This window comes from Cygnus atratus, chromosome 14 (assembly GCF_013377495.2).
Source record: "Cygnus atratus isolate AKBS03 ecotype Queensland, Australia chromosome 14, CAtr_DNAZoo_HiC_assembly, whole genome shotgun sequence".
Classification (NCBI taxonomy): domain Eukaryota; kingdom Metazoa; phylum Chordata; class Aves; order Anseriformes; family Anatidae; genus Cygnus; species Cygnus atratus.
In genome coordinates this window covers 3,901,827-3,917,313 of record NC_066375.1, presented here as the reverse complement: position 1 = coordinate 3,917,313, position 15,487 = coordinate 3,901,827, and the positions used below count along the sequence as shown (strand labels likewise).

The 15,487-nt window shown below is 41.8% G+C and overlaps 1 protein-coding gene across 5 annotated transcripts in view; it reads right to left on the bottom strand.

Moving 5' to 3' along the window:
* Nucleotides 1-15,487, bottom strand: part of SMAD5 (SMAD family member 5) — a 47,120-nt gene that overhangs the window by 16,683 nt on the left and 14,950 nt on the right. The window contains exons 1-4 of one of the 5 annotated variants that reach the window (XM_035560652.2): nucleotides 5,012-5,174; nucleotides 2,391-2,629; nucleotides 1,149-1,222; nucleotides 515-564 (exon numbers count right to left, since the gene is read on the bottom strand). The exons of 1 other annotated variant lie outside the window; for it this stretch is intronic. The gene's annotated coding sequence lies outside the window, so the exon portion shown is untranslated. Of the gene's footprint in view, nucleotides 1-514; nucleotides 565-1,148; nucleotides 1,223-2,390; nucleotides 2,630-3,897; nucleotides 4,845-5,011; nucleotides 5,175-15,487 lie in introns of those variants that run through there. 3 more of the 5 variants (XM_035560645.2, XM_035560649.2, XM_050713593.1) reach the window with 3 other exon arrangements.

Here is a 15,487-nt window from a genome sequence, read left to right as displayed (position 1 = left end):
ACTAGCTACACAATTGGTAGGTCGTTAGAACTGCTTCAGACTTGCCAGTTAAAACTGTTTAGCAGTCAGCTCTGGTGCCTAACCTCATTGCCCCTTCAAACTTAGAAACGCTTCAGTACTTTGCCTCCACGGACACATTAAAACAGTTTGTGTGTTCATACAGAAAGCTCCCAAACCCACTTACAGTGTAGTAAGTTTATTGCACTATACTCAGCTATCAACATATTTTTAAAACTATCTAAAACTACAACTTCTATTCACTTGGATTCGCATCAATTTCACTTTGTTTTAGTAAGATCCTTTTCTCCTTATAAATGTCTTAAACAGGAGCTGTGCAGGATTGTGCTTGGTTTTGCGATCATTTTCCAAAGCCTACATCTCACACTGTGGCCTACCATATGGTCCCATGCAATGGCATTCATTAGTCTTTTCTTGCGGACAAATACAGAAGACACATTAGAGTTCCACAATTTTTCCATGCACATCACAGTTAAAATGAATCCTAAGGTCACACCTGGGCAACAAACTTCAAGGGCCTACGCATTCCCTGCCATCGCCACAGCTCTGGAACAGAAAAGACTTTTCTTCAATTATCCTGTGCAGAAAAGCTATCATGAAAAATGAAAAGTATCACCCATCATTTGGTTAACTTTTCTCCCCCCTCCCCTCAGGGGTAAGGAAAAGATGAAATGAGATTTTAGGAAGGATACCAACACGGAACTTGGGGTATTTCCATCAGAACTGGGCTTGCATATATAAAAAGACATCTAATTGAGTGAAACATAACTGCTTTTATACTAGCTCTAGATTTCTTTGCTTCAAACATGCCTTGTAAGGCAATATTTTTTAATTAATAATACATGTAAACAAGAACAGAAAAGAATTGTCTGGTATCTTCAAAAATTTTATTAACTGTGACTGCTCTCCCAACAAAAACTGTATTAACAACTTCAGACATGGCTTTCTCACACAATACTACTTCTTTTCATTTCCACATCTGTACATCATCTAACACAGCTTTAAAAAAACCTGAAGCATATAACTCTGTCAGCTGAGAAGTATTTAACTAGCACTGGTATAGAAACAACAAAAACTGTGAGGCCAAGCACAAGATGCAAGTAATGAATGGGACATGGAAGAACTGGTACCATAAAAGCCGTACAGCTCAGAGCACAAAGGTGATGCCTGTTTGCCTCTTTTTTCTTAGTCTTCTCAAAATTCACTGCAAGAAAATAATACAAGTGATAAAGAACTGTATCTCCAACGAGGTACAGCCAGAAAGAGTTCACTAGAACTCCACTGCATTTCAAAATGGCAACTGATGCCAAGAAAACCTCAGGAAGTAGTGTGACCAAAGAACAGAAAGTTTTGAACGTGTTTTGCATCATGGTACAACTCAAGTTGAAGTGTGATACCGTGGAAAAGAGACAGAGGGGAAAAAACAAAACCTTCCCAGGCCTGAAAGATGTATCTATTTCTTAAGGCATCCACTTAGAATACAAAAATCCTGTGCTCACATGGCCCTGGTTTCCACAAGTACTCTAATTATTCAGCTTTGTAGAAGTCTCAAAACCTGCAAATTCCACCTTAGAACCCAAATCTCTCTTTTAAGTATTTTACCAGAACTGTGCATTTTCTCACACTCTTATTTCACCTAACTGGCATTTTCCAACAGAAGCATTATGCTGAAAAATGCCATCATCAACTGTAGTCAGCACTTCTGAAAGTCAGCCCTAAAACTGCCTCATATTTTTAAGGTTATTCAGGATCTACTCTAACCACAGCAGATAACTACAAGTTAGCAGCCGTTTCTTGATTAAAAACACATACAAGGACATCACTAAATTTCACTAAACATGAAGGCAAAAGCTTATTCTTCCACTGGCAGGTTGGTGGACATAGCCAAGCAAATGGGTATTTAAAATGGATTCAATACTCCACCTGAAAAAAAAAAGGAAAAAAGAAGACATGCTTATACTTTCCACAAGCCCTAAAATACATTAAGAAATTAAAAAACCTGACAAAGCCTTCCAAAAATGTAGCTGCTCACACCCAAAGCCTTCATTAAAGAATAAAATCCTAAATACTGCCACTAAAAACGTGAATTGGCAACAAAAAATGTAACTTGAAAGCAGGGACTGCAGACTTTCATAAAGCATTAAAAGAGGGGAAGAAAAAATAAAGATGTATACGTGTGTGTATTCGCTTCCACTCCAACTGAATTGCATTAAGACTGTGACAAGTTTACAATGCCTACAGGATTTGGAGGGAACACTGACAATAGTAATTCAGCAAGCCTTTTTTCCCCCTTGCACAGAATGAATGAATGGCGAAGTATTCTAAATTTGTCAGTTTGTGACATGCGCTGACCCAGAATTCAGAGACACTACCTCATAGTTGGTGGATCGGTAGCAGCGTTCTGACAAAGATCCTCTGTCAAGGATGACAGTCCTGGCGGGCGCAACCTTGGTGGTAGGTCAGGAGGGATACGGACTTGGCAGGCGGCGTCCCGCACCTTGCCAACCCACCCTGGTCAAGCGGGCTGAAGCGCCGGCCAAACTTTTCGACGTGGTCACAGGAGCACCGCTGAGAAGGCTTCCAGAGAGCAGTGCAGGAACTCGCACCGAGACTAATGATAACTGCGGAAGTCTTGAATTACTGTTCAACTTGCTTTTAATGAGTTGTTTATCAATGTTAGCCACGAAACATCTGAAGTGTTCTCAGCTAACACAAGTACCTTTTAGTTCTGAGCACGAACTGCTCTCTTTACTTGAACGGACTAAACCTGTTGCTATAAAAAATGATCTAGGGATCTTTTAAGGAATATTAGCACGTTTAAAATAATTTTAACAAAGCTATCACAGACATTAGAAGAAACCTGCATTTTAAACAACAAGGAGCATTTAACTGGCAGCAAAGTAAGGAATACGGACTTGCAAAGAATTCCCCCAGCAGTATGTCTGCAGGTATATAATTTAGCTAAGGGCAACAAAGGAGTTTTTAGAGTTTTCTTTAGAGAACCATAAAGAGAATATAATAGAACATCTTCCTGAAATTAAAAGCGTCCTCTGGAAGACTAAAAATCACAACATAATTTGCAAAGGCCGTTTGACCAAATACAGAAATACAACATTTAACAGAGCATTAGCACTCTATCTTAAGAGATGGAATTTCTTCCAACTCAGATACCATTCTGTCATCCTGAAAACTCTGCAAAGGAGATCACCTGCTCAAGCTGTGAGATGAAGAATCTGACTTCGTAACAAGAACCAAGTACAGGGTCCACAGCTACCGTTCCTTCAGGTTCCACCGCAGGTTAAAGCTCTAAACCTCAAAGGAAAAGCACCCACTACAGCTGTACGCTGCACACCCTTTTGCTGTGATCTTCCGTCATCAAGAGGAGAAATGCAAGGGAAGCCTCTCATCCTCTTCTTTTATTTCTCATCCTTACCCCAACTGCCCATCTTCCTGGGCTTCCACTAGGAAAGTTTTCTTTAGGAAAAAAAGAAAATTCCTCCCTCAAGTGTATTTTCTCCACTTTTGAAAAGGAAAGAAAGGTTTAACAATGGCAGGTACCCCAGCAAGCACAAGGTTTGCTGTGGTTTTCTTTTCCAAAATAAGTACCATTAAACACTTACTGTCAATTTCAAGGCCAAATGAACAAAATTTTATATCAGATGTTAGACTAAACCACTATCAAACAGCAGGAATTAAGACATTAAATTCAGCAACACCCTACACAGACATAGCACTCAGAAGTTACAACATACTAATTATGAAACATCTTCAATTAAGTTATTTGCTTCTTCTATTAACTTCCACTACCACCAGCTGCCAATTTCGTAAAGCATTACAGCTTTTGAAGAGCACGGGCACGTGACTGAGAAATGTATGTACCATTTTTTTTCCCTTCTCTTCACTGGGATTCTCTCAGAATATCAGGAATCAGAATATCGGGAAGATAATCCACGCAGAACTCCCATAATCGGGACGTGCACTGCACAACACCTGCTTCAGTCGTCAGGATTTTAAACCCACACATGACAGATAAATTACCTGAAATTAACGAAGGAATGAAAACCAGCAAGAGATTTCATCTAAAGCCATCACACACTGACAATCTAATTTCCCATGACAAGACAAAACTCACAGGCTAATGCAAACTTTTGACAGTTATTCCTCAGAGGCTGCATTAAAGCAGGGAGTCCACGTCACTCACTGAATAAATCATGTAAACCCATAGATTCCACCACAAGCTTCAAGGCCTGTTACTGAACCTTTGGGAAATCAGTTCTTCATTTTCCTAAGAAATACCTTCATTTAACTTGCTTTAAGTCACATCAAAAACTACACTACTGGAAGAGAACGCAGATCACTTGATCCCCAGTCTTGTGCTTTAACCGCAAGACCATATTTCCTCTATTAAGTTTACAACCCACAGAAAACAAAAATTGCCCCTCTGAATCAATTCTGCGGCCCATCTGTTGTCAAGCAGCTGTCAATGCCGGGGGAAGGCTGGCGAGGCCGAGGCGGACCAGAGAGCCCGAGCGAGAAGGCGCAGCTTCACCAGCACGCCCGGGACACGGGCAGTTATCCCGTTCCTCTTTCACTTGCTCTGGCCTTTGACAATCTAAGAGCAGAGTTCCTCAGCTTAAAAAAGGGGTAGAAAAAGCAAACCTTTTATTAGTACTGAGGCAGCTCCGTGCACAGCACGAAGCGTGGGTTTGTGGGGTTAGTGGGGCTGCTCCTCCAACCCCCCCACACCCCCCAGCGGCCCTGTGAGGAGGGTCCCGGCCTCAACCAAAGGGTCAGAAACTTCCCGAGGGGGGGCACAAACTTTCCGACAGGGGCAAAACCTCTCAGCGAGGGGCACAAAGTTTCCAAAAGGGGGCAAAAACTTCCTCAAAGGGAGCAGAAAGTTCGGGCCCGCGGCTCTCCCCACCCCCCCACCTCACACCCCCCTCCCGAAGCAGATAGCGCCTCCCCAGGCTCCCGGGCCGCCCTCACCCACCCGGCACGGAGCGCGGGCAGCCTCCCGGCCGCGGCGGACGTCCCCCTGAGGGCCGGCGGCGGCGGCGGCTGGGCCTGGGCCTGGGCCGCCCGCTCCCACCACGACGCGAGGGGACGGGGACGGCGGCGGCGGGGCCGGCGGGGCCAGCGCCGGGACCCGGATGTGCGCGGAGGGGCGGGGGGAGCCCCGCGGGGAGGGGAAGGGGGGGGGGAGAAGGGGGCGGGAGCGCGCGGGCTGGCGGTGGCCGCGCGTGCGCGCTGCCGGGAGGAAGCGGCGGGAAGGGGCAGGGGCGGGAGCGCTGAGAGGAGAGCGGCGGAAGGGCCCTCGGAGGGAGTCGTGCTCCGGGGTAGCGGCTAAAAAAATGAAATAAAACTGAAGCAGAACCCAAAATTTAAAAAAATAATAATAAGAAGAAAACAGATGGCCGTGTTGTCTCGTCTCAAATGTGGCTTGCCACAAGATGGAGGCATAAAAAGCTCTGCTCGAGCTCCCTGTTGGCCCGCGCTCACCTCACCACGCTGGGACCTGACCATGGCCTCCGCTGGCCACGGCCTCACCATGCCCGGTCTGCTCGGTCCCAGCTGTGGGACATATGCCGGCCCTGCCTGCCTCCTGCTGCCAGCCCACTATTTGGCGTAGGCCTGGCCTGGGCATTTGGGGGACATTTTCTGGCACTGGGTTTTATGTGCAGTGCTGAGGTCCTTCAGGCAGCTAGATCTCACAATCCCCAAAAAAAGATGAAAGTTTCAGGAAAATGTTAGCAATATTAGAATCATAGAATCGTTAAGGCTGGAAAAGACCTTCAAGATCATCTGGTCCAACCTTCACCCTACTACCAATGCCACCAACCTTTCCTCAAACACCTCCGAGGACAGTGATATTAGGAAAATTCCACAACGGCCCATATGCATGAGAATCTTCGTGCTGGGTGTAACACCCGTGTAGGACAAACACCTACTTTTCTCAAAACCATCCTCACTGCGTGACATGGAAATAAATGGAAATGGCCGCCGCTTCCTCACAGCCACTTGTTGGATGGCAGAGAAGCTCATTTCAGAGAGGTGCCTGGCCAATGCCACCTCCAAGAAGCCACAACAATGCCTGACCTTGATCAAGCACGCTGCAGCCTAATTGTTCATTTCTTGTCATTATTAACAATGTAAATCAGTGAATATGAGGGTAAATTAAAGAAGAACCGAGTTCAGCACCATGACTTGAAGTTACAACACTTTCCATGTGTGAAATTCCCCTCAACAGGCAACGGACATTGGGAACTCCAAAAGCCAGTATTTCAGCCGTAACTGAAGAACACGCATACTTCCATTAAAATCAACAAAAAATCAGTTGTTAATGCCTCTCATTGAAAGGAAGGACTGGCAAAGTCTTGTTTCCCTCATGAGAGATGAGATAGTTTACAGGCCCAATGAAGGCCTAACCAAGCCTAGTGCGGCTGTCCTGGCTCCTGAGCGGCAGGCACTGCTCACCACAAAGCACTGGTGAGGCCCAAACTGATGGCACGGAGAAACTTAGCTTCATATTCTTAATGAAAATATCCACAATGAGGGGAAGGTATTTCACGCTTCAGTCCTCAAAATGATTTTAAGAGGAAACGTTTTCTACAGGAAGACTACTTCAGAACCCAAAGGTGCAGAGGCCTACCTGAGGCCTCTTCAGACACACTGCTGAACTTAGCTGCATGGTTGCCTAATCCACTACAGAAATTTCTAGAGAAAAGTTACTTCCCCTGGCAAAAATAGCATATGGGAAGGATATACTAGGCAAAACGATTCTTTGCATACAAATCTGTTGCAGGACGTGTAACTCCACCAGTTCTGAGCCATTAAAAACCTGGTGTAGCCACAGCTTACTGGCATGCCAACTGAATCTTGCTATTAAAATTCTTTCTTCAAAAAAAAAAAACAAAAAAAAAACACCTAGAAACAGGGAAATGTAGAAGAATTATATATATACATATATACTGTATTTTATATAAATAAACCACTTATTTATTCATGTAAATTAACTCCAGTTAAAAAAAAATAAGTAAAATAAAATAATTTAAAAAAAAAAAAAAAACAAGAAAGAAAAAGCAAGGTAAAGTTTGTAGAAATGGGGAAAATACCCAATGAGACAAACTGTCCTTGCCACGTGACATGGAAATGGCCACCGCTTCCTCACAGCCACTTGTTGGATGGCAGAGAAGCTCATTTCAGAGAGGTGCCTGGCCAATGCCACCTCCAAGAAGCCACAACAATGCCTGACCTTGATCAAGCACGCTGCAGCCTAATTGTTCATTTCTTGTCATTATTAACAATGTAAATCAGTGAATATGAGGGTAAATTAAAGAAGAACCGAGTTCAGCACCATGACTTGAAGTTACAACATTTCCATGTGTGAAATTCCCCTCAACAGGCAACAGGACATTGGGAACTCCAAAAGCCAGTATTTCAGCCGTAACTGAAGAACACGCATACTTCCATTAAAATCAACAATAAAAATCAGTTGTTAATGCCTCTCATTGAAAGGAAGGACTGGCAAAGTCTTGTTTCCCTCATGAGAGATGAGATAGTTTACAGGCCCAATGAAGGCCTAACCAAGCCTAGTGCGGCTGTCCTGGCTCCTGAGCGGCAGGCACTGCTCACCACAAAGCACTGGTGAGGCCCAAACTGATGGCACGGAGAAACTTAGCTTCATATTCTTAATGAAAATATCCACAATGAGGGGAAGGTATTTCACGCTTCAGTCCTCAAAATGATTTTAAGAGGAAACGTTTTCTACAGGAAGACTACTTCAGAACCCAAAGGTGCAGAGGCCTACCTGAGGCCTCTTCAGACACACTGCTGAACTTAGCTGCATGGTTGCCTAATCCACTACAGAAATTTCTAGAGAAAAGTTACTTCCCCTGGCAAAAATAGCATATGGGAAGGATATACTAGGCAAAACGATTCTTTGCATACAAATCTGTTGCAGGACGTGTAACTCCACCAGTTCTGAGCCATTAAAAACCTGGTGTAGCCACAGCTTACGGCATGCCAACTGAATCTTGCTATTAAAATTCTTTCTTCAAAAAAAAAAAACAAAAAAAAACCACCTAGAAACAGGGAAATGTAGAAGAATTATATATATACATATATACTGTATTTTATATAAATAAACCACTTATTTATTCATGTAAATTAACTCCAGTTAAAAAAAAATAAGTAAAATAAAATAATTAAAAAAAAAAAAAAAAACAAGAAAGAAAAAGCAAGGTAAAGTTTGTAGAAATGGGGAAAATACCCAATGAGACAAACTGTCCTTGCCACGTGACATGGAAATGGCCACCGCTTCCTCACAGCCACTTGTTGGATGGCAGAGAAGCTCATTTCAGAGAGGTGCCTGGCCAATGCCACCTCCAAGAAGCCACAACAATGCCTGACCTTGATCAAGCACGCTGCAGCCTAATTGTTCATTTCTTGTCATTATTAACAATGTAAATCAGTGAATATGAGGGTAAATTAAAGAAGAACCGAGTTCAGCACCATGACTTGAAGTTACAACATTTCCATGTGTGAAATTCCCCTCAACAAGGCAACAGGACATTGGGAACTCCAAAAGCCAGTATTTCAGCCGTAACTGAAGAACACGCATACTTCCATTAAAATCAACAATAAAAATCAGTTGTTAATGCCTCTCATTGAAAGGAAGGACTGGCAAAGTCTTGTTTCCCTCATGAGAGATGAGATAGTTTACAGGCCCAATGAAGGCCTAACCAAGCCTAGTGCTGCTGTCCATGCTCCTGAGCGGCAGGCACTGCTCACCACAAAGCACTGGTGAGGCCCAAACTGATGGCACGGAGAAACTTAGCTTCATATTCTTAATGAAAATATCCACAATGAGGGGAAGGTATTTCACGCTTCAGTCCTCAAAATGATTTTAAGAGGAAACGTTTTCTACAGGAAGACTACTTCAGAACCCAAAGGTGCAGAGGCCTACCTGAGGCCTCTTCAGACACACTGCTGAACTTAGCTGCATGGTTGCCTAATCCACTACAGAAATTTCTAGAGAAAAGTTACTTCCCCTGGCAAAAATAGCATATGGGAAGGATATACTAGGCAAAACGATTCTTTGCATACAAATCTGTTGCAGGACGTGTAACTCCACCAGTTCTGAGCCATTAAAAACCTGGTGTAGCCACAGCTTACGGCATGCCAACTGAATCTTGCTATTAAAATTCTTTCTTCAAAAAAAAAAACAAAAAAAAAACACCTAGAAACAGGGAAATGTAGAAGAATTATATATATACATATATACTGTATTTTATATAAATAAACCACTTATTTATTCGTGTAAATTAACTCCAGTTAAAAAAAAATAAGTAAAATAAAATAAGTTAAAAAAAAAAAAAAAAAACAAGAAAGAAAAAGCAAGGTAAAGTTTGTAGAAATGGGGAAAATACCCAATGAGACAAACTGTCCTTGCCACGTGACATGGAAATGGCCACCGCTTCCTCACAGCCACTTGTTGGATGGCAGAGAAGCTCATTTCAGAGAGGTGCCTGGCCAATGCCACCTCCAAGAAGCCACAACAATGCCTGACCTTGATCAAGCACGCTGCAGCCTAATTGTTCATTTCTTGTCATTATTAACAATGTAAATCAGTGAATATGAGGGTAAATTAAAGAAGAACCGAGTTCAGCACCATGACTTGAAGTTACAACACTTCCATGTGTGAAATTCCCCTCAACAGGCAACGGACATTGGGAACTCCAAAAGCCAGTATTTCAGCCGTAACTGAAGAACACGCATACTTCCATTAAAATCAACAAAAAATCAGTTGTTAATGCCTCTCATTGAAAGGAAGGACTGGCAAAGTCTTGTTTCCCTCATGAGAGATGAGATAGTTTACAGGCCCAATGAAGGCCTAACCAAGCCTAGTGCGGCTGTCCTGGCTCCTGAGCGGCAGGCACTGCTCACCACAAAGCACTGGTGAGGCCCAAACTGATGGCACGGAGAAACTTAGCTTCATATTCTTAATGAAAATATCCACAATGAGGGGAAGGTATTTCACGCTTCAGTCCTCAAAATGATTTTAAGAGGAAACGTTTTCTACAGGAAGACTACTTCAGAACCCAAAGGTGCAGAGGCCTACCTGAGGCCTCTTCAGACACACTGCTGAACTTAGCTGCATGGTTGCCTAATCCACTACAGAAATTTCTAGAGAAAAGTTACTTCCCCTGGCAAAAATAGCATATGGGAAGGATATACTAGGCAAAACGATTCTTTGCATACAAATCTGTTGCAGGACGTGTAACTCCACCAGTTCTGAGCCATTAAAAACCTGGTGTAGCCACAGCTTACGGCATGCCAACTGAATCTTGCTATTAAAATTCTTTCTTCAAAAAAAAAAAACAAAAAAAAAACACCTAGAAACAGGGAAATGTAGAAGAATTATATATATACATATATACTGTATTTTATATAAATAAACCACTTATTTATTCATGTAAATTAACTCCAGTTAAAAAAAAATAAGTAAAATAAAATAATTTAAAAAAAAAAAAAAAAAACAAGAAAGAAAAAGCAAGGTAAAGTTTGTAGAAATGGGGAAAATACCCAATGAGACAAACTGTCCTTGCCACGTGACATGGAAATGGCCACCGCTTCCTCACAGCCACTTGTTGGATGGCAGAGAAGCTCATTTCAGAGAGGTGCCTGGCCAATGCCACCTCCAAGAAGCCACAACAATGCCTGACCTTGATCAAGCACGCTGCAGCCTAATTGTTCATTTCTTGTCATTATTAACAATGTAAATCAGTGAATATGAGGGTAAATTAAAGAAGAACCGAGTTCAGCACCATGACTTGAAGTTACAACATTTCCATGTGTGAAATTCCCCTCAACAAGCAACAGACATTGGGAACTCCAAAAGCCAGTATTTCAGCCGTAACTGAAGAACACGCATACTTCCATTAAAATCAACAATAAAAATCAGTTGTTAATGCCTCTCATTGAAAGGAAGGACTGGCAAAGTTTTGTTTCCCTCATGACAGATGAGATACTTGAGAGGCCTCCATGAAGGCCTAACCAAGCCTAGTGCTGCTGTCCCAGCTCCTGAGCAGGTGGCACTGCTCACCACAAAGCACTGGCGAGGTCCAAACTGATGGCACGGAGAAACTTAGCTTCATATTCTTAATGAAAATATCCACAATGAGGGGAAGGTATTTCACGCTTCAGTCCTCAAAATGATTTTAAGAGGAAACGTTTTCTACAGGAAGACTACTTCAGAACCCAAAGGTGCAGAGGCCTACCTGAGGCCTCTTCAGACACACTGCTGAACTTAGCTGCATGGTTGCCTAATCCACTACAGAAATTTCTAGAGAAAAGTTACTTCCCCTGGCAAAAATAGCATATGGGAAGGATATACTAGGCAAAACGATTCTTTGCATACAAATCTGTTGCAGGACGTGTAACTCCACCAGTTCTGAGCCATTAAAAACCTGGTGTAGCCACAGCTTACGGCATGCCAACTGAATCTTGCTATTAAAATTCTTTCTTCAAAAAAAAAAAAACAAAAAAAAAACACCTAGAAACAGGGAAATGTAGAAGAATTATATATATACATATATACTGTATTTTATATAAATAAACCACTTATTTATTCGTGTAAATTAACTCCAGTTAAAAAAAAATAAGTAAAATAAAATAAGTTAAAAAAAAAAAAAAAAAACAAGAAAGAAAAAGCAAGGTAAAGTTTGTAGAAATGGGGAAAATACCCAATGAGACAAACTGTCCTTGCCACGTGACATGGAAATGGCCACCGCTTCCTCACAGCCACTTGTTGGATGGCAGAGAAGCTCATTTCAGAGAGGTGCCTGGCCAATGCCACCTCCAAGAAGCCACAACAATGCCTGACCTTGATCAAGCACGCTGCAGCCTAATTGTTCATTTCTTGTCATTATTAACAATGTAAATCAGTGAATATGAGGGTAAATTAAAGAAGAACCGAGTTCAGCACCATGACTTGAAGTTACAACATTTCCATGTGTGAAATTCCCCTCAACAAGCAACAGACATTGGGAACTCCAAAAGCCAGTATTTCAGCCGTAACTGAAGAACACGCATACTTCCATTAAAATCAACAATAAAAATCAGTTGTTAATGCCTCTCATTGAAAGGAAGGACTGGCAAAGTTTTGTTTCCCTCATGACAGATGAGATACTTGAGAGGCCTCCATGAAGGCCTAACCAAGCCTAGTGCTGCTGTCCCAGCTCCTGAGCAGGTGGCACTGCTCACCACAAAGCACTGGCGAGGTCCAAACTGATGGCACGGAGAAACTTAGCTTCATATTCTTAATGAAAATATCCACAATGAGGGGAAGGTATTTCACGCTTCAGTCCTCAAAATGATTTTAAGAGGAAACGTTTTCTACAGGAAGACTACTTCAGAACCCAAAGGTGCAGAGGCCTACCTGAGGCCTCTTCAGACACACTGCTGAACTTAGCTGCATGGTTGCCTAATCCACTACAGAAATTTCTAGAGAAAAGTTACTTCCCCTGGCAAAAATAGCATATGGGAAGGATATACTAGGCAAAACGATTCTTTGCATACAAATCTGTTGCAGGACGTGTAACTCCACCAGTTCTGAGCCATTAAAAACCTGGTGTAGCCACAGCTTACGGCATGCCAACTGAATCTTGCTATTAAAATTCTTTCTTCAAAAAAAAAAAACAAAAAAAAAACACCTAGAAACAGGGAAATGTAGAAGAATTATATATATACATATATACTGTATTTTATATAAATAAACCACTTATTTATTCGTGTAAATTAACTCCAGTTAAAAAAAAATAAGTAAAATAAAATAAGTTAAAAAAAAAAAAAAAAAAACAAGAAAGAAAAAGCAAGGTAAAGTTTGTAGAAATGGGGAAAATACCCAATGAGACAAACTGTCCTTGCCACGTGACATGGAAATGGCCACCGCTTCCTCACAGCCACTTGTTGGATGGCAGAGAAGCTCATTTCAGAGAGGTGCCTGGCCAATGCCACCTCCAAGAAGCCACAACAATGCCTGACCTTGATCAAGCACGCTGCAGCCTAATTGTTCATTTCTTGTCATTATTAACAATGTAAATCAGTGAATATGAGGGTAAATTAAAGAAGAACCGAGTTCAGCACCATGACTTGAAGTTACAACACTTCCATGTGTGAAATTCCCCTCAACAGGCAACGGACATTGGGAACTCCAAAAGCCAGTATTTCAGCCGTAACTGAAGAACACGCATACTTCCATTAAAATCAACAAAAAATCAGTTGTTAATGCCTCTCATTGAAAGGAAGGACTGGCAAAGTCTTGTTTCCCTCATGAGAGATGAGATAGTTTACAGGCCCAATGAAGGCCTAACCAAGCCTAGTGCGGCTGTCCTGGCTCCTGAGCGGCAGGCACTGCTCACCACAAAGCACTGGTGAGGCCCAAACTGATGGCACGGAGAAACTTAGCTTCATATTCTTAATGAAAATATCCACAATGAGGGGAAGGTATTTCACGCTTCAGTCCTCAAAATGATTTTAAGAGGAAACGTTTTCTACAGGAAGACTACTTCAGAACCCAAAGGTGCAGAGGCCTACCTGAGGCCTCTTCAGACACACTGCTGAACTTAGCTGCATGGTTGCCTAATCCACTACAGAAATTTCTAGAGAAAAGTTACTTCCCCTGGCAAAAATAGCATATGGGAAGGATATACTAGGCAAAACGATTCTTTGCATACAAATCTGTTGCAGGACGTGTAACTCCACCAGTTCTGAGCCATTAAAAACCTGGTGTAGCCACAGCTTATGGCATGCCAACTGAATCTTGCTATTAAAATTCTTTCTTCAAAAAAAAAAAACAAAAAAAAAACACCTAGAAACAGGGAAATGTAGAAGAATTATATATATACATATATACTGTATTTTATATAAATAAACCACTTATTTATTCATGTAAATTAACTCCAGTTAAAAAAAAATAAGTAAAATAAAATAATTTAAAAAAAAAAAAAAAAACAAGAAAGAAAAAGCAAGGTAAAGTTTGTAGAAATGGGGAAAATACCCAATGAGACAAACTGTCCTTGCCACGTGACATGGAAATGGCCACCGCTTCCTCACAGCCACTTGTTGGATGGCAGAGAAGCTCATTTCAGAGAGGTGCCTGGCCAATGCCACCTCCAAGAAGCCACAACAATGCCTGACCTTGATCAAGCACGCTGCAGCCTAATTGTTCATTTCTTGTCATTATTAACAATGTAAATCAGTGAATATGAGGGTAAATTAAAGAAGAACCGAGTTCAGCACCATGACTTGAAGTTACAACATTTCCATGTGTGAAATTCCCCTCAACAAGCAACAGACATTGGGAACTCCAAAAGCCAGTATTTCAGCCGTAACTGAAGAACACGCATACTTCCATTAAAATCAACAATAAAAATCAGTTGTTAATGCCTCTCATTGAAAGGAAGGACTGGCAAAGTTTTGTTTCTCTCATGACAGATGAGATACTTGAGAGGCCTCCATGAAGGCCTAACCAAGCCTAGTGCTGCTGTCCCAGCTCCTGAGCAGGTGGCACTGCTCACCACAAAGCACTGGCGAGGTCCAAACTGATGGCACGGAGAAACTTAGCTTCATATTCTTAATGAAAATATCCACAATGAGGGGAAGGTATTTCACGCTTCAGTCCTCAAAATGATTTTAAGAGGAAACGTTTTCTACAGGAAGACTACTTCAGAACCCAAAGGTGCAGAGGCCTACCTGAGGCCTCTTCAGACACACTGCTGAACTTAGCTGCATGGTTGCCTAATCCACTACAGAAATTTCTAGAGAAAAGTTACTTCCCCTGGCAAAAATAGCATATGGGAAGGATATACTAGGCAAAACGATTCTTTGCATACAAATCTGTTGCAGGACGTGTAACTCCACCAGTTCTGAGCCATTAAAAACCTGGTGTAGCCACAGCTTACGGCATGCCAACTGAATCTTGCTATTAAAATTCTTTCTTCAAAAAAAAAAAACAAAAAAAAAACACCTAGAAACAGGGAAATGTAGAAGAATTATATATATACATATATACTGTATTTTATATAAATAAACCACTTATTTATTCGTGTAAATTAACTCCAGTTAAAAAAAAATAAGTAAAATAAAATAAGTTAAAAAAAAAAAAAAAAACAAGAAAGAAAAAGCAAGGTAAAGTTTGTAGAAATGGGGAAAATACCCAATGAGACAAACTGTCCTTGCCACGTGACATGGAAATGGCCACCGCTTCCTCACAGCCACTTGTTGGATGGCAGAGAAGCTCATTTCAGAGAGGTGCCTGGCCAATGCCACCTCCAAGAAGCCACAACAATGCCTGACCTTGATCAAGCACGCTGCAGCCTAATTGTTCATTTCTTGTCATTATTAACAATGTAAATCAGTGAATATGAGGGTAAATTAAAGAAGAACCGAGTTCAGCACCATGACT